The sequence below is a fragment of the Arachis duranensis genome, chromosome 9 (genome assembly GCF_000817695.3).
Source record: "Arachis duranensis cultivar V14167 chromosome 9, aradu.V14167.gnm2.J7QH, whole genome shotgun sequence".
Classification (NCBI taxonomy): Eukaryota; Viridiplantae; Streptophyta; class Magnoliopsida; order Fabales; family Fabaceae; genus Arachis; species Arachis duranensis.
Window position 1 is genome coordinate 34,147,531 of NC_029780.3, and position 23,634 is coordinate 34,171,164.

Below are 23,634 nucleotides of genomic sequence, written 5' to 3' on the forward strand. Positions count from 1 at the left end.
TTAATTCAATCAATTATTTTTTAATTTATTTTTTTAATTCAATAAATCGAATAAAATTAATTATACTAATTATTTGTATTGACTAATTGATTTGATTAATTCTTTAAAATATTTTTATTTAATTTATTTTATTTATTTAAATATAACTAATTAGTTATTTAATTTTATTAGGATAAATATCAAATTCTATTTCTAATATAAAAATACAAAATTTTATTTATTCCATTTTTATTTTAACATTATAAAAGACCATATATGCTAAAAGAAAATATCATTCATTTACTAATTACTCTTTCATTGGGTAGCTTTTACAATAATTCTTTTTCTTCCTATGAGGCGTCGTCACAAGAAGACAACTATTATGGACACAAATTAGCACACACTCTTCAACTCCCGTACTCATCATTCAGAGCAATATATGATATGTTATCCATTAAGCATTTATAGATCAAGGTATTATCATGTTTGCATAAATAAAAACAAATTCGTAATTAAACTTAAGTCATTTACCTATTTGTGTGGTATATTGTAGCGTGAAATTACTTTTAATTTGTGTTGTATAATGATATTATGGTTTAATTTAAGCTCTTATTTTAAAATTGTGTTATGATTTTATCTCATCATTTTTTCTTAGATATTAAGTTGTATTTTTATTTATTATTATTGAAGCGGATGTGATATAAAATTTGTAAAAAGAAAAAAACTTACATTCAATTTATTTTATTATAGTCTTCTATTCTTTTATTTCTTTTTATTTTTTTATTTATTTTATTTTCTTTTTAAATATCATATAATTTATTATAATTTATACCAATTAATTAATTATAATTCATTATATCAATTAGTTTAATTCATTAATTTATAATATTAATTAAAGCTATTCTTCCATTTGCTTTTACTAATATATTTTCTAACTATTATATAAAATTAAAATCGTATTAATGAATTTAATATTAAATTTAATTTGGCTTTTTATTATTTAGAGTGTTTTTCAATCAATAATTTTATACTCTTTACTTTTTTTTAGTTTCATTTTGAATTTTAATTTAGTACTCAAAGGTAGTGAAATTCTATTGATATTGAAATAAAGTTACAAAAGGATCCATAGGGTAGAATAAGTAAAATAATGTGATATCCACATTATAATATTCAAATGAAACAACCTAAGATCTAAAATATTTATCTTTCTCTTTCTCGCTGTCTATTATATTATCGATTCTATTATATAAAAATCAATTTTTTTATATTTAATGTAGAGTCAATGTAGCATATTTCTGAGAGTGTTTCTTAATTTATTTTGTTTAACTCATTAAATACAATTTATTATGATGCATTAATTATATCAACTAATTGATTTGATTAGATATTTAAGTATCACACAATTTAAAATTATGTATATTGATTTGATTTTTATGATATATAAATTTAAGGAATAAATTAAAATAATATAATGTATTACTTATTTAAATTGAATACAACAAATACAAAATTAATTTAGTCAAAAGTTTATTATTTTCTAATCTTCTATACATAAAAATGACAAAATAAAATTGTAAAAATAATTTTTTTATCATTTTTGCTATTTTAATTTTATTTTCTTTGCTTTTTTTATGTGTAATTTTATTTTACATTAACTTTGTGTATTTAATAACAAAATATACTCATATTAATTCTATTATATAATAATATATTTTTCTCCTATGTTAATCAAAGAATTTCAGTAGTTATCAACTACATCTAATAGAATGACTGAGAAGTGAGAACTACAATAAGTTAAATCCAGGTTCAAAATGCTAAGACGAAAGAAAGAAAACATTGAATATATGATTAGCGAAAACTATATAATAACGAAAAATATACTAAAATTGGATTTTTCCTCTAACTAATAAAAATGAGGTGTCAATTCCTCATGAATTCATTTTTCCTCTAAAATGAAATCACTATTTTCTCTTCTAAATTTATTTTAGAAAAATATCTTTATTATAACTATATTACAATTAACATTTAACGAATAATGCATGATTATACTAATTTAGGAAAATATTTTTATTATAATTATATAAAATAAATATTTAATACATTATCAACTAATAAAAGTGAGGTGTCAATTCCTCATGAATTCATTTTCTGTCCAAAATAAAAGTACTATTCTCTCTTCTAAATTTATTTTAGAAAAATATCTTTATTATAATTATATTACAATATTACAATTAGCATTTAATGATTAATGCATAATTATAATAATTTAGAAAAATAAAATAAAGTCCAGTAGTTTATCTTCCGACTACACACGTGTATAAAATAACTTTTAAGAAGGAGTCATGTATAGTAAATACGGTCGATGATTGTAAAACTGTATACTAATATTGATATAATATTATTTCAGGTATATGTTTTGCAAGCATCAAAGAAAAGTGTTGAGTTATTTTTTAGTAGATTTAAAGTATTTATTGTTTATTAGAGAATTTTGTGCATTAGAATTCTCTAATAATTTATTATTTATTTTGAGCTAATTTTGATATGTTCTTACTTGACAGTAAAACAACATATAAAATTTTGTTGGTGGGTCTAAGTATTATTAAGTTATTTATGGTCACATTGAGTATATATGTTTGATTTATTGAAGAAAGTAGATTACTAAAATCAATTAATAACTATTTTAGAGTTAATATATTTAACACTAGCATAAGAAAAAATAAATAATACATAACATGTTATATTTTTATTAATCAAATTATTATAATTTAAATTAATCTTAACAAAATAATTTAAAATTATAATTTCAATCTTATCACGTGCATGGCACGGGTTAATACACTTGTTTAGGGGTATTTTTGACACTTTTGTCAAACTTTAGGGAAAAAATATACTTTATCCTTATTATTTTTTCTTTTTTTTCAACCAACAGACTCGAACCCGCAATTTTTTAAATGAGTATGGGGAGATTATACTATTTGAACTATAACTCTTTGGCATGCTTCTTCCATATTACCAAATTTACATTTGTATAATATACTAAAATATAAAATATAATTTTTAAACTTATAAAATTTATAATTAATAAATTAAACTGAAATTAATTTTTGATAAATACAAATCACAACAATTATATTTGAATCATAAAAAAAATAACAATTATAGATAAATTAATTTTTAAAATTCAAAAAGATTTTATTAAACATAAATATAAAAATAAATTTAAATATAAAATTATAATAATCTTTTTAATTTTTATAAGTATAAATTAACTTTTTTTCGGTGCTTTGAAAAATATTCCAAGTTTTTTAAAGTTTTAAATACAAATATATGATTTTTGTTACATTATGGTATCAGAGTAGTTCGTTCCTGTAGAGTCTGAGGGACGAATTGACTATGCTTCTGTGCATTCTCTGTGTGTGTGTGTGTTTATATGCTATTAGGATATCTAACTGATATAACTGGCATAAACATTCATGAGCATGCATTTGGGACTTTGAAGCACTAGACTTTCGATATTGAGACTAATCAACTTGATATCGATTGTTTGGTGTGTATAGGAACCAGATGGCACCTCGTGGACGCGGTCGAGGTCGTGGGAGAGGTCGGGCTAGTAATGAGGAACCAGAAACCGACATAAACAATCCAGTAAACTTCCTGGCTGCATTGGAGAATATGGCTGCTGCTATACAGGCCACTGCGACAGCACCTGGGCAACAAATGAATCACGGTAATTGGGAAATGGCGGAAATGAAAATCAAGGCCCAATGACTCTCGCAACTTTCTTGAAAGTCAATCCACTGATATTCGGGGGAACCACCAATCCGACTGAAGTCGATAACTGGTTCTAGGCAATGGAACGAGCCTTAAAAGCACAACTGATGCCTGAAGAACAGTGTGTAGAATTTGCTACTTATCAGCTCACTGAGGAAGCATTGCATTGGTAGCAGGGAATATGATGCCTCCTGCAGCATGGCGATGATCTTATTTCCTGGGATGCCTTCCGGGTGGAATTTTATAAGAAGTACTTTTCGAATTCTCTAAGGACGAAAAAGGAACATGGGTTACTGCAACTGAAGCAGGGTGCTATGTCCGTGTCTGAATATACAAACAAGTTTGAGAAACTGTGTCAGTTTTCCTGTATCTGTCAGGGTGCTCCTGGAGACTTTGAGGATTGGAAGTGTATTAAGTATGAGGGAGAACTTCAGAGTGACATTCTGAGCTCCGTTGGACCGATGGAGATTAGGGTCTTTTCTGAACTTGTGAATAACAGTCGTGTCGTTGAAGAATGCGTGAGGAAGGCTGCTGTGGTGGAGAAAGACCACCGAGAATCCCACCGCAAGGAGCATAACCAAGGATTCGCACCAAGGGGTCAAGAGTTTAAGAGAAGAAGAGGATACACACAACATTTTCCCCAAGGACGGGATAGCTTTGCGACGAATGAGGATTCCCAATGAAATGGTAAGGGAAAGCAGACAGCGGCTGCTTCAGATGTTTTGAGTTGTCAGAGATGTGGAGGTCATCACCCAAATAGGCCGTGTCGTTATGGTTCGGGTTTGTGTTACAATTGCGGAAAGTCAGGACATTTGGTCAGAGATTGCCCGCACAGAAGGGACTGGGGTGCAGCCGGATCCGATCCTCAAATATGAGGTAATAAGAAAACTGATAACTTAATTTTTAACCACTTTGGATAATACTAAAGACGGGTATTTACTCGTAACACATGGTTGAATGAAAAATCATGATCTATTATAGGCGACCCTAAGTTATCTTAATAAGAGGTTTAGCTAGCGTAAACGATTAGGTAGGTCCTTAATAAAAAGCGATCAGAGAAACGCAGTGAAAGCGAAAAACTTGGGAGGATATTAGGACAGCTAAGGTCAGGTTGAGAAGGGAACCACTCACGCGGACTCTTGGAGCGAACGATATTTTCGAGGGTGAAAGTTTCTGTTAGGTGGGTAGAATGTAAAACCCAGTTAATTAATATATAATTAAGCCATAAATTAGGAATTGTTCTAGAAAATTAGAAATGTGATTTTTATGGTTTAATATGATAGAGAAGATTAAAATGAGAATTTTGACACTAATTTTAAAGAATTTCGCCTAAAATTAGACCGAACGGACCAATCTGCCGTATTGGGCCCTTGGCCTAACCCAAGCTCATTAAAACAAAGAACTCGGTTCCCTTTTCTTTCCCAAAGTGAAACACACGCTGCTCATACACTTGGGGAGAGAACCTTGAGCTTAAATCCTTGCTCATTATTCAATCCAACATAACTTTTGATCCGTAGCTCCGATCGCCGCACCATTTGCGGCCACGTGACCGCAGAGTTGATCTCTACAAAGCCCACAAACTTTATTCAAGGGGTAAGCCATGGTTTCATTTCAGTTTTCTTAGCCCTTGAATTCGAAATTATTGGGTTAAAGTGTTGAGATTTTGGGCTGTTTGATGTTATAGGATCTAATTAGCTTAAAGGAAAGGCTTAATCTTGTCTCTTTGATTCTTGGATGTGGTAAGTTTCTTAACCCTAAGTCAAATACTTGTGTTTTTGTGATTAGATATTGAGTTTGTATGTATGGGTGCATATTATGTGTGTTAGGCAAGGTATATATGTAAATGGATTGGAGCTTGATAGAGATTTTGGGAGCTTGAGATAATTTGCAAACTAGAAGTCTGATCCTAGAGGTGTTGGAATCTTGAAAGTTGAGGAAAAGTTGAATTAGAAATGTTCTGGGTTGAGCGAAAAATTGGCCAAGGTATGATTTTGGTTTCTCGTATCTAAAATATAATGTGTCATGAAAACTTAGGTTAGTTAACCATATGATAAGATTGAATTATTGTTGTTGTTGATAATTGAGATTGGTTGATATGTATGAATGTTAGTAATCTTGAGGTTGTGATTGATGCCATTATAGTTGTATTGTTTAATCTTGTGTATGAGATTGGTAAATGATTGATGATGATTGTGTTGAATGATAAAGTTAAAGAGAATGTGTGATAAATTATGATGATAATATTTGAGAATGAATAATGATTTGTGTGTGGTGGGTTGAGAACTTGATGGAGGTGGCGAATTGGTAAGTTAAGAAGTGTTGTGATATAATTGGGGTTGGTTTGGAGCCACTATGGTAAGATTTGATAAGTTTTAAAGGGGTTGGAATTGAAATGTTTTGAAAGTTGAGGTTTTGCAAAATTCTGCATAATCTGATTTTCTGGCAGCAACTTCAAACACTTTTTGGGATTGATCTAACCATCACAATTGGATGAAATTAATTTTTCTTGAATCTATGTGATGTTTAGATTAATTTTACAAAATTTGGTTAAAGTTTAACGGTTGGATTAGGAGATATAAAGTTTTGAAGTTTATTACTTTAAAACTGATTTTCTGCTGCTGTATAATCAAATCAGCAACTTTCCAAGCTTATATCTCCCAATCCTGGCCGTAAATTTGAGTGGGACCAAAATGACATTGAGACTGGGACTATTTTCTTGTTTGTGTAGAAATTTCAGACCTTCATAAATTGTTTAGAAGTTGTGCTTGTTTTAATAATAGAGCTCTTAGCTGTTTTGACAGCAAAACCAGTTTTTGAAAGCAAACTTGTAATCAGTATAAATCTCTCTAGAAAAATACTTTTTTTTATGAACTTTGATTGATTTAAAGCTCTATAAGTCCAGTTTATTTATGGCAAATTTCAGATACATCAAGTGAAAATATTATTTTTGGTGAATTTTCTAAGAACAGGGTAGCTTGATGTCTTGGTGCAGAGCTCTCAAACTTGAAACCAGTTTTTGCAAAGAGAAAATGGTTTTCTTTTTTTATTTTATTTTATTCAATTTAACTATTTTAAATGGGTTCGGATTTCTAGGATACTTACATTTTGAGTCTCGAGAAGGAGAATTAGACTTGTAATCTTCTGTGGACGAATTTTTGGATAAAATGAAGTGTGCAGAAATGATTATGATGTTATGAATGATGATGGAAAATTTTGAATGTGAGTATGCTTGTAATTTTATCTATCTGGTTGTAAGGGTGACAGGACACCGATACCCTCTACTGGTGATAGGACACAGATACCCTCTAATGGTGACAGGGCACGGATTCCCTCTAATGGTAATAAGGCGCAACAAAGGGACTGTGCCTGGGTTAGCTACCGGACACGTCAAGTTGGCTTGATAACTGACAAATGAGACTCATCAGCCACTAAGACAGGCATGCATCATATGCATATATATGTTTGTTTGGTGTGATTTGTTTAGAATGCCTAATTGACTGCATAAATACTTGATACTTGTTTAACTACTGTATCTGCTTTCTATTTGTGATTTCCTTGCTTGAAATAATTGTGTTTGTGGCACTTTGGTTCCGTTGGTGGTTGGGAGGTTCGGAGGAGTTGGAAATGGGAGTTTTAGATAGCTCTGAAGACCCTTAGCTAGTTGTCTGTATTATCTTTATGGTTTAGTTATGCTTATAAGCTTTAATTATATGTCGAAAGTTCTAGGATTGCCTTCGACTTTCTCAGGACATTATATGTTAGACCTTATTGTATAGTTTCACTACGTTGATCGGGTGAAACGACAGTTCAATGGGGAGCAGCAGGTGCCAAGCACTTTGGTGAACCTTGACAAGTATGAATGGTGTATTACTTTTCGATACTTATATGAGTTTAGATGTTTGTTCTTCTGGTAGTGATAGTAATTTATACACTTCTTGTGTTTAATGAAAGGTACCTGACCACCACTAGTCGTGGTGAGGATGTCTGGTGACCGGAGCGACTTCAGCAATGGTACGATGGATGGACCTAGAGGTTCGATCCAGTCGTAGGATCACCGTGCATTATACGTTTGACACCAGGCCGACCAGAGAGTACTATGATTGGTGGCGTGGAGATTGCCGTGTTCGGCATCTGTCGGGGAAGGAGGTTTTGGAGGACCCAAGGCTCGTAGAGTTGCCCCTCGACGTACAGCCCACAACCAGCCAGCCTAGGGATGATCTCGCCCTTCCGAGGGGCGTGCCAGACAGAGATGTGCGAGGGAGATCAGGGAGGATACCGAACGACCCGCTAAGAGGGACAGAGGCCAAAGAGAGCGTCGACTAGGTGATCCGGTTAGAAGGAAGAGGGTCAGGCCTCGTCGGGTTAGGGTTGATGCAGAGTCTGACGAGGAGGCGGAGTACGACCATCAGGAGGATCATGGTGACATCCCACAGGACAGAGAGGCTTCACATCCGGGTCCGCCTCCTCCACCTCCTCCCCCTCCCCAGGTGCACGGAGCGTGGCTATCATCTGGTTCTAGTGGGCAATAGTCTCGGGCAGCCTGGGACACATCACCGCCAGGTAGGTATGAGAGAGGTCCGTCTGAGACCCACCAGGACGAGGAGGAGATGCTTGATGAGATCTTTATTGATTACACCTTCCAGCTTCACACCGCCACGCCTAGGGACATGGATAGGATAGCCGAGTTAGTCTGCACAGGCAGGGAGGTTGGTATCGGGGAGTACCAGCACTCATCAGCTTTGGCACCTTGTTGTACGACTCTTCCCAATCCCCGTATATTTGTGCAATTGCCTTCTTCTTTGCCATCCACACCTTTTTATAGGATGGTTTGGAATGATAGCTTAACTGGAATACTCACAAAGGGGTTGGACTGAATCAATGACAATATGACCCTGCAGATCAAGCTGCTGTCTAACTGACGATGGTCTTGAGACATGATGGGTGCTAGACAACTGTGCGCTCCACCAACCCTTCGAACCTCCCTAGACACAAAAAAACAGTATTGCTTCAGCCATATCTCAAACCTACTTAATATATCATACAGAAGTACTGAAAATCACAATTGAAGTTGAACTTACCAGTATTTGAGGTTCTGCCGAAGGGCCACACGGAGGCTCCATTGACACCCATTCTCAGCTTAACGGCACTGCACATGGTACTTTAATCGGTCCGATTTGATCATCCAGTACTCTGCACTCTTGCGAATACTATAGTTCTTCACACTCTAAAGCACTGCCTCTCGGCTTTTGAACCTGTGTCTGACCCGAAACTCTACACCTCCGTCTAGGTTGTAATCCTCTTCACTTGTGTCCAAAAATGGAGTCTTTTCATGCATGGCGTCTAGATCTAGACTGAGGTGGCGGCAGGACATGGCGCGCTGCAGTATGGGCAAGTGTCTTCGAAACAAACTCATCCTCATCTCCACCATCGGACAAATCACTGTCCGCACCTGTCCGCCACGCAATCGTCGTCCGACTCCTCCTCGCCCTCCTCTGCCTCATCCACTGGAATGGCGACATGAATGGGCGATGGTGCGAAAGGTCGGTCGTCCTATAGATATGTCGAGTGTACGGAACTCCCACCACCGCTATGTCCCACCTCGGCGGAAAGCTCCATTACCTGCTCCACCATGATCCTCCCATGGATGTCGAACATCATTCGCACATGCTCGTCCCCTTAAAGTCGGAATAGTCGAAACCAGAAGACTCCGTTACCCATGGGTGCTAGGAACCTATATGCCACCCTTCTAATCTCCCTTACTTCTATACCACCGAGCTTGTTCAATATCAAACTCTTCAAATCCGACAACGTATTCACACGCTGAGTGCGAAATAATATCAAACCCTCACACTCAAATGTCACCCCGTTGTCATCATTTCTCATATGACAATTGGGATAAACAAGCACAACTATCTATGGACTGTTTCCGGCCAATGATGCCTTATTTTCGTGAGAAAAACCAGACAGAAAAAAGATAGAAAATGTTTGTGGAGAATACCAAGGATTACACATCCTTTTATAGCTGCTGCCAATTTGTCCTTTGTTTATCTCGTTTATAGTGTAAACGAGATGACAGTTTTATGTATCTTGTTTACAGTGTAAACGAGATATACACGTGGCAGCTAAGTTGTCTTATCTCGTTTTATATTGTAAACGAGATAAGACTAAAAACTTTAAATCGATAAATATTTTTTAAATTATTTATTTTAGTAATTATTATATTTATTTTATTTATAAAAATAAAAAAATCTGACACTTTCCCCATAGAGTTAAGAAAAAAATGTATAATTATATATAATAAATATATAATTGCTGCATTGTTATGTTATTTTTGTCTTCACAATCAATTATAAATTATTATTATTATTATATTGTCTTTCTCTCTATTTTATTTTATATTATTGTGTTAAATTTAATTTAGTATCAATACTAAAAATAAATAATAAATTGACTTAATAAAAAATTATTAAATAATGATAATATAATTTTTGAAAATAACTAATGAATTAATTATCAAACTAAAGATTAGTTTTTAAATATAAGTATAATTATTAGTTCTTTTTTTGTCATGAAAAATGAGTGCAGATAAAAAAAATATTATTTATCTATTAATTAATATTTTTTTAATTTTACTCTTGTTTATAACAATTGGATATTGTTAATAAATTTCTTATGTCGTAAGTATTATAACTGTTACAGCCTGGCCCAAAAGGGACCTGGCCAACCCGACCCGACAACCACCCAATCTGAACGGTCGCGTAGGGCATCCAGCTGTCAACCCGGACACGCGTTCCAGACAGCTGTGATAGGAAGCTTCTACCATAATGGGCTCTGCCCTTGGAGGGCCCACTCTTGATACAGTATATGTGGGGAGGGTCCTACCCCTCCCCAAAGGTACGTCACATATCACCTACTCACTTTTCGCCTGCACACTGACTGACTAGAGCGTCGGAGTGTCTTTGCAGGTGACACCCCTTCTCTCCATAACGAGATCTCGGCTGCCCGGTTGACCCACCTCCAGTACAGTCACGCGGAACAAGGCGCTACCCACCACCTCGAATCACAACCCGAACCGTCTGGTACCCGACTAACCGTACATTGGCGCCGTCTGTGGGGATCGCCTGAATGGACATCGTGCTAGGTCCTGGAGACCAAGGCCGTGCAGCCGGCGTAGAAGGGGCAGCCTCTGTCGCCTCGCCGGGAGGGCGACGAAGATCCCCCCAACAACACACTGCACCACACGTGAGGGCACGAGAGACACGTCCCTTCGGAGGAACTGGTAGTGACAACGCTAGGATAATGCAGGAACTGCGCCATAGGGTGCATAACTTGGAGCGACAATTAGCGGACCAGGAACACCACCAACGAACTACCGACCCCACCTACTCCCCATCTCCCGAAAGCCAAGAGAGCGCCTCCCACCGAAGTCATTCCTGGCACACCTCTGCCTCTAGGACGGAAGCGAAAAGTAGTCGGGAAGACTCGCCTATCCCGAGGAGACGAAATGACACAATTATCTACTCCTGAGGCAAGGAAACGCGCCTCGCGGGGCGAGATCGTGAGGGCAGGGAAGAGAGGTCTGAGAGGACACGGCGACCTGTGACAATGGTTGCCACCCCGTTCCATCGATCCATCCTCGAAGTCCGGCTGCCGAAGCACTTCGACAAACCAACGGACATGAGGTACGATGGAACCCAGGACCCACTGGAACACCTCACGGCCTTTGAGGCCAGAATGAATCTGGAGGGAGTAGGAGACGAGGTAAGGTGCCGCGCCTTTCCAGTCACCCTGGCAGGGCCTACGATACGGTGGTTCAACAGCCTCCCGCAGGGCTTGGTGACCGACTTCTCCGACATCAGCCGTGCCTTCCTAGCATAATTCACCACTAGAATTGCAAAGGCAAAGCACCCAATCAATCTCCTCGGCGTGACTCAACGCACCGGGGAGACGACCAGGAAGTATTTAGACCGGTTCAACGACGAATATCTGGAAATCGAAGGGTTAACCGACTCAGTGGCCAGCCTTTGTCTGACGAACGGCCTCCTTAATGAGGACTTCCAAAAACACCTCACCACCAAACCGGTTTGGACGATGCACGAGATCCAAACCGTGGCCAAGGAATACATAAATGATGAGGAAGTCAGCCAAGTTGTGACTGCCAACAAACGACAGTCCTCCTACAATCAACCCAGGCAACACGGTAACGGGGAAAGGCAGAAGGAGCAGAGAGACGGGGGCCCGAGTAAGGCACCCAAACCGCTTCCCCGGGTCAGAAAATTCACCAACTACACCCCACTCACCCTCCCCATCATGGAAGTTTACCAGTAAATAGCCGAAAAGAGAATCTTGTCGAAGCCCTGACCTCTGAAGGACCGTACAGGGGGGAACAAGAGCCTCTACTGTGATTACCATAAAGGCTATGGGCACCAAACACAGGACTGCTTTGACCTGAAGGACGCGCTAGAGGAGACGACATCGTGACCATGATGACGAGGGCAAGACCTAATCGGCAAAACGGTGACAAGAGCCAGAGGACAATGATCACGGGCTCACCGTAATAAACGTGGTGACCGCAAAAAACACAGCACCAAATTTGAGATCAGCGCACAAGAAAGATGCCAAAGTCCTGGCAGTCTTCTCCTCGTCGGCAAGAAATTCCAAGAGATCTCCAACCATCTCTTTCAGCCCAGAAGATCAATGGTTCGACGAGGCCCTCGAGAGCCCACCCATGGTCAAAACGGCCAGGGTGGGAACCGGCCTCGTCAAACGAATCCTTGTGGATACGGGGGCAGATTCAAACATTGTGTTCCGCAATGTGTTTGATGCGCTGGGATTACGGGACGCCGACCTAACGACTCACCAGCACGGTGTCATAGGGTTAAGCGACCACTTCATCAAGCCAGACGGGGTAATATCTCTGCCGGTCTCCGTGGGACAGGGACAAGGGCGAAGGTCAATAATGGCCGAGTTCGTGGTTCTACGGGACTCCACTGCCTACAGCATCATTCTGGGGAGGAAAACGATCAACGATGTTGAGGCGGTAATCAACACGAAGCTGCTGGAAATGAAGTTTGTTGCTGATGATGGACCCGTAGGATCCATAAAAGGAGATCTAGAAACAGCAGTCGCTTGCGACAACGCCAGCCTCTCCTTGAGGAAGAAATCTAAAGAAGCGTCCGGAGTGTTCCTTGTTGACCTAGACACCAGGGTTGACGATAAGCCAAGATCAGAACCAGAGGGGGACCTAGAAAAGTTCAAGGTCAGCGACACAGAGGAAAAGTTTACATTTGTTAATAGAAACCTCCCGCATGAATTGAAAGAGCCTCTGGTAGAAATGATTAGGGTTAATGGAGATCTATTCGCCTGGACACCAGCCGATATGCTGGGCATAGACCCCCAAGTCATGTCACATCACTTGGCTGTCAAGCCGGGCACCCGTCCAGTGGCTCAAAGAAGAAGGAAGATGTCCCAAAAAAGAGCAGAGGAGGTGGCCAGGCAGACGACCAGTCTTCTAGAAGTAGGTTTTATACGAGAACTAGACTACTTGACCTGGCTATCGAATGTAGTTCTAGTAAAAAAGCAGAGTGGTAAATAGAGAATGTGCGTGGACTACTCTGACCTCAATAAGGCATGTCCCAAGGAGTGTTTCTCCCTTCCCAACATAGACGCACTCCTCGACGCGGTGGCGGGGTATCGATATCTGAGCTTCATGGATGCTTATTCCGGCTATAATCAGATACCGATGCACCGACTCGACGAGGAAAAGACAGCATTCATAACGCCAGGAGGGACTTATTGCTACAAAGTGATGCCATTCTGCCTGAAAAACGCAGGGGTGACATATCAGAGGCTGATGAACAAAATATTTGGCGACCTCATAGGCAAAACGGTAGAAGTCTACGTAGACGACATCCTCGCAAAGACTACGCAACATGACGACCTATTGAGCAACCTGGAAAGCGTATTCACATCTCTCCGACAACACGGCATGAGGCTCAACCCCCTCAAGTGCGCCTTTGTCATGGAGGCCGGAAAGTTCTTAGGATTCATGATAACCCAAAGGGGAGTAGAAGCCAACCCCGAAAAATGCCAAGCAATACTCCAAATGAAGAGCCCGGGCTGTGTCAAAGACATCCAGAGACTGGCAGGTCGACTCACCTCGTTGTCCCGCTTCCTCGGAACATCAGCAGCAAAGGCCTTGCCCTTTTTCAATCTAAAGAGAAAAGGAATAGCATTTGAATGGACTCCCGCATGCGAGGAAGCGTTCAATCACTTCAAGGAAATCTTAGCAACACCCCCTGTGCTCGGAAAGCCCAAGGCTGGAGAGCCGCTATACCTATACCTAGCCATAACGGGGGAAGCCCTTGCAGCGGCTCTAGTACGAGAAAAGGGGAAGGCACAACAACCGGTCTACTTCGTGAGCAGAGCACTACAAGGGGCAGAATTGAGGTACAACAAACTCGAGAAGTTAGCTCTAGCGCTCCTGACCTCTTCTCGAAGATTAAGGCAATACTTCCAGGGCCACCAGATTGTCGTGAGAACGGACCAAGGAATCCGACAAATGCTCCAAAAACCCGATTTAGCGGGAAGAATGATGACTTGGTCCATTGAACTTTCCCAGTACGACATACGATACGAACCCCGGCACGCAATTAAGGCGCAAGCAATGGCAGACTTCCTGGTAGAAGTGACGGGGGACCCAACCGAAGATACGGGCACACGGTGGAGGCTCCATGTTGACGGGGCCTCCAACCAAACGTTCGGTGGTGCCAGGATCATCCTAGAAAGCCCAGCAGGGGTCGTATATGAGCAATTGATCAAGTTCGAGTTTCCAATCTCGAACAACCAAGCAGAGTACGAAGCCCTCCTGGGAGGTTTGGCCCTGGCAAAGGAAGTCGGAGTGACGAGACTGGAAGTATGCAGCGATTCACAGGTCGTCACCTCGCAAGTAACCGGAAGCTACCAAGCCAGAGACTCGCTATTACAAAAGTACTTGGAGAAGGTTAGGGAATTGAGCAAACCATTCGAGGAGGTTACGATCCAACACGTTCCAAGGGAAAGGAACACACGGGCAGACCTCCTATCCAAGTTGGCCAGCACAAAACCGGGAGAAGGCAACCGGTCTCTCATTCAAGGCATGGCGAAGGAGCCAGCAGTTACCCTGCACCTGTCAAGACTGAGCCCCTCCTGGATGGATCCCATCACTAGCTTCCTGGAAAGCGGCAAACTCCCTAACGACGACAAGGATGCCAAAATGTTGAGAAGGGTGGCGGCCAAGTACGTGATCATTCAGGGATAGTTGTTCAAAAAGGGACTCAGCCAGCCCCTATTGAAGTGCCTGCATCCCGAGCAGACGGACTACGTGCTTAAAGAAGTCCACGAAGGGTGTTGCGGCCACCATATAGGGGGCAAAGCCCTAGCTAGGAAGCTAATCCGAGTAGGATACTACTGGCCATCGATGATGGCAGATTCTAAAGAATTCGTGAGAAAATGCGTCAAGTGCCAAGAGAACGCCAATTTCCACAAAGCACCAGCTTCCGAACTAAGCCTGCTAACGTCCTCCCGACCCTTCTCGCAATGGGGAGTCGACCTCTTGGGACATTTTCCAGTTGGCCCAGGGCAAGTCAAGTACCTCATAGTCGCCATCGACTACTACACCAAATGGATAGAGGCCGAGCCACTGGCCAGCATATCCTCATCCAATTGCAGAAAGTTCATGTGGAGACAGGTAATAACCCGGTTTGGCATTCTGGAAGCTGTCATCTCAAACAACGGGACGCAGTTTACCGACAAGAAGTTCACAGAGTTCCTCGCCGGCCTGGGCATAAAACAAAAATTCTCCTCGGTAGAACATCCTCAGACAAACGGCCAGGTCGAGTCTGCAAACAAGGTCATCCTGCTAGGACTCAAGAAGTGGCTTGATAATAAAAAAGGTGCTTGGACTGATGAACTCGCCTCAGTCCTCTGGTCCTACCGAACAACCGAGCAGTCATCCACGGGAGAAACTCCCTTCCGACTAATGTACGGGCTAGACGTGGATATACCTATGGAAATCGGTCAACCGAGCCCACGACTACTTCTGAAGGGAGTAGAGGAAGCTGTGGAAAAGGACCTAGTGGACGAGGCCAGGGATATGGCCCACTTGTCAGAAATAGCACTCAAGCAAAGAATGGCCCTGCGCTATAATGCAAAGTGCTCAAAAGAGAATTTGAACAAAATGACCTCGTCCTGAGACGCAACGACATTGGTTTACCGACCCCGGGAGAAGGCAAATTGGTGGCAAACTGGGAAGGTCCCTACAGAGTTAAAGAGGTGATCGGCAAGGGCGCCTACAAGTTGGAAAAGTTCAATGGCAAGGAGATACTGAGAACGTGGAATGCGGGCAACTTGAGAAGGTTCTACTCTTAGCTCATACATGGCGACCAAATGAGCTAAGTGGTTTATTTTGTAATAGTACCTTTGCTATGGCTATAGACTTGTTTAATTTCCGATTGAAAAGTACTTGTCAAAATTTTATTTTACTTTTATTTACCTTTCTTAACTTACTCCTCGTGCGAACGAATTCCTCGCAAGGCGTGTCAAATGGACAATACGCGGCCCCGGGATTGATCACCCCGGGAGCCCCTTAAGCTAAGGCCATAACAAACGGCCACAACAAAGCCAGAACTCGTCTCTGACAAAATACCGATAAAATGGTAAAACAAATGCAAAGCAACGAACCAATACCAGCGAAACGGTAACAAATCAAATCGACAACACTATCGGATGAACAAAAAAGTATTAACTGCTAGCTAAGCAAACGGCCTCCAAAATGTAGCAAAAAATAGTTTCACAAATTCTACAAAGTTACTTAATCTACAAAATACATGAAAAGATCATTTCCTAGGCATATCAACAATCTTGCCGTCTTTAATCATCTTGAAGACACCAACTGCCGACGTGTCGAAGTCAGGGGCAACGATTTTGACCTGGGCCTTAAGGGCCTCCTCAGTCGCCAATATCGCACCTTTTCCCTGCTTCACGACTTCCTTATACTTAGCTTTCCACTCTGCAAGCTCAGCCTAAGCAGCCTCTCTCGACGAAATGGCCTCATCGCGCTCTTTCTCTAAAACAGCCACCCGCCCTTGAGCAGCACTGACTTGACTCTCTAAAGTCATTTCTCGCTCGACAAGTCGCGAAACTGCAGCATCAGACGCCTGCAGCTTTTGCTCAGAAATGAAGGCCTTATCCTCGGCAGCCTGGAGCTTCTCATTAGACTGGAAAAGTTGCTCCCGAAGAGTTTCAACTTCACGCGTAAAGTCATTATTGGATTTACCAGCAGATTCAAGCCTCCTACGCAGGGACTCCATCCCGGACAGCTCAAACTCGGCCTTGCGAGCTATCACAGCACCACACAGGAGAGTACGGTACATCTATCTCGCCTGCCCGGCAAGAGAGGATTCATGGAAGTGCTCTTCCATACCAGGAATCAGTTGGGCATCTATGAAGTTCTCGGCATTAAAGTTTTTCTCCATCACGGTGAGAACCCCTTCAAGACTGCTAAATGGTTTCCTCTTCTTGAGATTGGGCACCTCTTCCACGTCGTCGTCGGTCACTGGATTGGACGTTGAACCCCCAGTACTGACCACTTCGTGAAAAGGGGAAGTACGCACCCCTTCGGCCTCATGAGCCGAGGTACCATGAACTGGCGTACCGGCCTCCTGGGCCCCGGCCCCCCTACGCGGAAGAAACCTTACTCTTATCCTCTGGGGGAGCAGTCGACCTCTCGTCGGCCGCTTTATCGTCACTTGCGTACAGGAAGGTCTGGAACAAATTAGGAAGACCCGTCACCTCAGTAGACATCCCCACTATAACAGAAAAAGAAACCGTTTAGTCACGATGGGATATAAGGTAAAGCAAGAAATGAAGAAGAAAGCTCAAGTTAAAACTACTCACAAATATAGTTCCGACCGACCTCCCGATCACCCATGAGAAGGTGAGGGTTCACATGATTCTTCCCGAAGACTGCTAACAACACGTCGGCAACCTTCTTGCCCACAGTGGACATGCCCCGAAGCTCCAGTACGTCGGGATGAGGCGTTCCCCTTCTAGCGACAACCAGAAAGGATGATGACCTCTGACGGGGCGCATCTTGAAATATTTATCTTTAAAACCATGGTAGGAGTCCTCAAATAAATCAAAAATTCTTCGACCTTGGGAAGATCGGAAGGACATGAACCCCTTCTTCGCTTTCCCTTCCTTTGAAGGGTTTTAAGGTTGAAAAAGAAAAGGAAAACCTCCACGAAAATCGGCAGCTCGAGATATTCACACACCATCTCGAAACAGCGGGTGGAAGTCCAACTGTTCGGATGTAGCTACGACGACGCCACAGAGATCCGACTAAGAAGCGCCATTTGAAAGGCGGAAAAAGGAATGCGAACCCCCACTTGGGTGAACATGGATTTGTAAAACCAAATCCAGTCGGAAACTCGGGGGAATTAAAATTGATCTCGTATAGCCACTCGTGGGGGGCTGGGACGAAGACGTCATAATTGGATTCCTAGTCAGTTCCTCTGCACAAATATTCGTTTTGGCGGAACTCGGTGAGCTCCTCCTCGCCCATTTGGTTAGGAGAGTCCCTCAGGTCGGAAACCACCCAGGCATTGGGATCGTACGCCGCGGGAGAAGGGGAAGCTCGTGAGGCGATGCGAGCCATACCTACAGTGGGGGCACCACCCAGTTAGTCTAAAAGGTCGGGAACTCGGAACAGACCCAGAAACTACACCTAACCTACCCTGAAACTAAAAACAACCATGGCTAAATCACAATCAAATGGAAAAAGTCTATCCTGGAATGGTAGCCCCCCTCCTAACAGACACAGAATCAGGCAAACATCATGCATGCAGGAGAAACAATGACAAAGGCAAGGTAAGCATAAAAAGGTGAAGTAAACGTTTACCTGGATCGATTGCGAGGATTTGAAAGAGGAAGTAAGAACAACGCCCTGAGAAACTCCTAGAAGAAGAAGATGATGATGAACTTGAGGAAGGAGAGAGTAATGGTTGATGGGGGCAAAATATGAAAATGAGGAAGAAATGAATGCGAAATATTTTAAAACTGCCACTCAAGAAGCGCGAAAGACCCAAGGGCAAAACAGTTTTTGCGCGGAGGGTTTTTCACCCATTATGAGCGTTTAATGCTCTGCACGAAGAACGAGGGGACAAACGGTCACGCCAGTAACGAACGGGCACACGCACACAAGGCGCGTCCCTTTAACGAATGACCGACCTAACGACAAAGCATGGGAAAAGAGGTAACCCACCATCAAGGATCCCCACGATCCTCGCTGGCGTGTTGCGGGCACTGTTACGGCTTGGCCCAAAAGGGACCTGGGCAAACCCGACCCGACAACCACCCGACCCGAACAGTCGCGTAGGGCATTCAGCTGTCAACCCGGACACGCATCCCGGACAGCTGTGATAGGAAGCTTCTACCATAATGGGCTCTGCCCTTGGAGGGCCCACTCCTGACACGGTATATATGGGGAGGGTCCTAGCCCTCCCCAAAGGTATGTCACATACCACCTACTCACTTTTTGCCTGCACACTGACTGACTAGAGCGTCGGAGTGTCTTTGCAGGTGACACCCCCTTCTCTCCACAACGAAATCTCGGCTGCCCGGTTGACCCATCTCCAGTACAGTCACGCGGAACAAGGCGCTACCCACCACCTCGAATCACAACCGAACCGTTCGGTATCCGACTAACGGTACAATAACAATGCAAATAGACTTTCTAATTGAGCATGAGGTAATGGGTAGTTAAAATTTACAATGAGTGATGGAATAATTATTTAAGAATATAGAATTTAATTTTCATGTATTTTATATATAATTATATTTTTAAATTATAAATTAGCATAAATAAAAAGTTGTATATCAATCTTTTATAATTTTCATATTTCATGATATATAATATAAATATAGATAGATAAAAATATAAATATAAATATCACTTTTTAACAAAATTTATTTTAATATAATTTTGTTCTATAACTAAATTTTTTTGGATTTGTCACCGAAATTAGTATAAGATTGAAAGTACTTTAGTCTTTGGCTGATATATTAATCTAGTATACTTTTAAAAAAATACAATTTAATCTTAAAATAACAACATAATTTATCACTACGTAAACTTATATATAATTCCATCACAATTAAAAGTGTTTGATTGTTTATGAATCGGATAATATCTGAAAATTTATAGTATTTATTCATATTTAATTTGTAATTTATGGATATAATCCAATTTATAAGATGATCGGATTAAATCGCGAATATCACATCTATATTAGCATATTCGATTAGAGTCCTGCTATACATACAAGTCTTTTTGGCTTACAAGTCTTACAAGTCCAATAAAATACATGCACTACACTTAATTAACGCATTACACACTTCCACATTCAAGAGTAAATAAAACGCACGCTATTCAACATGCATTATACACTTCCTGTTTCCAAAGCGTGCTACTCACCATACATTATGAACGACTCTTTTTCTTCTTCCTCCATGAAAACAATTTTCTTGCCAAATTTGAAGATAATGGAACTTCAGAAATACACCCAAACGATTACAGAGATACACCCCAACGATTACAGAAATACACCCAAAGGATTACAGAAATATACCCAAACGGTTACAGGAATTCACCCAAACGATTATAGAAATACACCCAAAGGATTACAGAAATACACCCAAAGGATTACAAAAATACACCCAAAATTCGTTGAAGTACACCTTATGCATATTTCAGAACTCTTTCTCTTTCTCCTCCTCATCTTCTGCTGCTTCTTCTTCTTCAAAAACGATTTCAGAGCTTGATGTCAAAAAATAATGGAAATCGAGAATAACGAAGAAAGAAAATAGAGAGAAAAGCACGTAAATGAAGAAGAAGAACAGAAAGATGAAGAAGAACGTGCAGCCAGAAGAAGAAGAAGGAGAAAGAGAAGGAAAGAAACGAAAGAAAAGAAGAAGAAGAGGAAGAGGAAGAAGAACGTGCAAGAAGAAGAACGAGAAAGAGAAAGCAAGAAACGAAAGAAAAGAAGAAGAAGAAGAAGAGGAAGAGGAAGAAGAACGTGCAGGAAGAAGAAGAAGAAGAAAGAGAAGGCAAGAAACGAAAGAAAAGAAGAAGAAGAAGAAGAAGAGGAAGAGGAAGAAGAAGAAGAACGTAGACCTTGCATTGCGTTTTTGGGGTTTATTTGTTAATTAACTTGTAAAGCATAACTTTTCTGATTCGATTATATACTCACAAATCTACATTAAATAATAAATAATATATATGTTATTTTCATGTTTTATTTTAATTACTATTTTTTATTATTATTTATATGTATTATATTATTTTTTTTTTGTTATTTAAAAAATTAATTTAATAATATTTTAGGAGTAAACATGTTTAAAAGAATAAAAAAATAATTTTTTAATTTTTTAATATAAATAAATTTTTAATATATTTTTTATTTTGTAAATATATCTGATATATGATCCAATCTAATTTGATCCGTAAATTTGTGGATCGAATCCAAATATAAAAAGTATATATATATTTTATTCAATTTAATTCAATAAGTTAAATATGGATCGAATCAAAATTTTAGTCATTTTCGATTTGATTGTTCAATATGATTGTTCAATATGTAAACATTTCTAATCATAATTCAATTATATGATTTGTACAAGATGAAAATAAGATAACATTAAAATTCTATATTAAAGAAGTAACTTGTATCTTATAAGGTATTATATGTTACTTTTCATTTTTATCTATCCATATTTTAAATATATAAGTTTAATTAAATAATTATATAAAATTATTTATACTAAAATTAAACCCTTACAATTTTTGAACTTCCTATGGTAAATCTTTGTCCACTAACTCAATTCCATATTGGGCCAACCCGCCAACACTTATATGACATTTCTATTGTCATAGTCAACTCATCATGATTCAGTTAAGTTTGTTAAAAAAAAAAGAGCAACATGAACCAATTAGTTTTGGACCCTGCTTGTCATTTGTCAACACTAGCACCGCTGAATGCTGATAGTGATCAAGATTTTAAAAATAGTTAAACTAGATTAAACCATAGTTATTCGAACCGAATTGATAATTGATCCAATCGTATGTCTGGGTCATTGAATTACTATTTTAACCTAATTGATCCGGTTATAATTAAATAAAAATATAAAATTATAAAAATAAATTAAAAATTAAATACATATTTTTAAAAATATATTAATAACAATTAAATATCAATTTTTAAATATAATTTATGATGCAAAATAAGATAATAAATTAGTCACTAATACAAAATACTTTTTCAATTTAAATGAATAAAAAAAAGATAACACAATCAATATCAATATATTAATATATTTGTATGTTATGTGTTGTTACTTGTTTAATATTTATGTCAATCTATATACTTAAAAGAATAAAAAAATAAAAATTCATTTATAGTTTATTATATATTTTGGAGTAACAACACATATTTATGTCAATATATATTTATGTCAATCTATATCATTTACAGGCGCAGTGGAAAGGGGAGGCATGTAATTGGACTCATTTTGGAGTAAATTGGACAGAAACTCCTATCATGGTTTGCTGTGCGCGGAGGAAATTGGACAGAAACTCCTACCATGGTTTGCGGTGCGCGGGTGCACTATGGACCCGCGCAGGTCTAATAGAATATGGGATACAAATTTATCTATTTTTAACATATTTGACCATCGTTGACCGATTCAATTATAGATTTGGTCTAAATTACTAATCAAATCGGCCAATCGATTCAGTCCAATTCTGTTAACTATAGATTAAACATATCATAACCAAATCATTTTAATGTCCATGAAACAAGAAAGAAGGAAAAAAAATTCAAATTGCTTCGGATAAACAGTTATTCAAATATAGATCTTTTGGTTAAATTTGGATATAAATTAAAGATTTTTATGTCGATAATAATAACAAACAAAATTCAACCTATTATAACTTAAATAGCATAATTTTTTATACTCATTTAAAAGTTATAAATTTTAATTTTATTTTTAATTTAAAAAAAATCATAGTCATCAATATATACTAAATTCAACGGGCCAATAAAATCTTTCAACTTATACCTGCTTTCAACAAGGTCCAAAATTAGTTCTATATGTCACAGAAGTGCCAACAAGTATAACCTATAAGAATATGATAACAACCCAATAGAAATGAGTACTATAAAGGGTACTCTTTACTCTAATTAATTAAAAACAATTCGTTCATAGAATAAAATTATTTTAGTACATAAGGTACTTATTATGGTTATTAATTCTAAAAAAGGAAGATTTTTATGCTCATGAAAAGAATTGTTTAGTATTAAAAATATAAAAGTAAAACATACTACTTGATTTTGACATAAAATATAATTAAAGAATATGAGTAAATATCAAATTATTATATTACATTTATATTAATGTCAAAATTTTCTAAAACTTGGCAAACTTAATTATCGAACTAATATAATGTGATTCGACAATTAAATAAATAAAATTTATAATATATGAAAAGTCATTTGATCGTAAGATAATTAAAACCTAGTGTAAATATATTGCCCTTCTATATATAGAAAAATTCTAACATTCACTCATTTGAATAAATGTTAATAACCTTTTAATTAGAAAAAAAGTATCTCTTTTTATTTTTATTGTATAAGTCCAAATGTCCAATGACAAGTCTAAATTAGTCATTTTAAAGAAACTACTACATAATTTTAAGAAAAATATAGTAGTTGTTTTTACATTATTAAATTGATTAAAAAATATTTTTTTAATTAAAAGAAATTTTTTATTATTTAATGTATTTAGTAA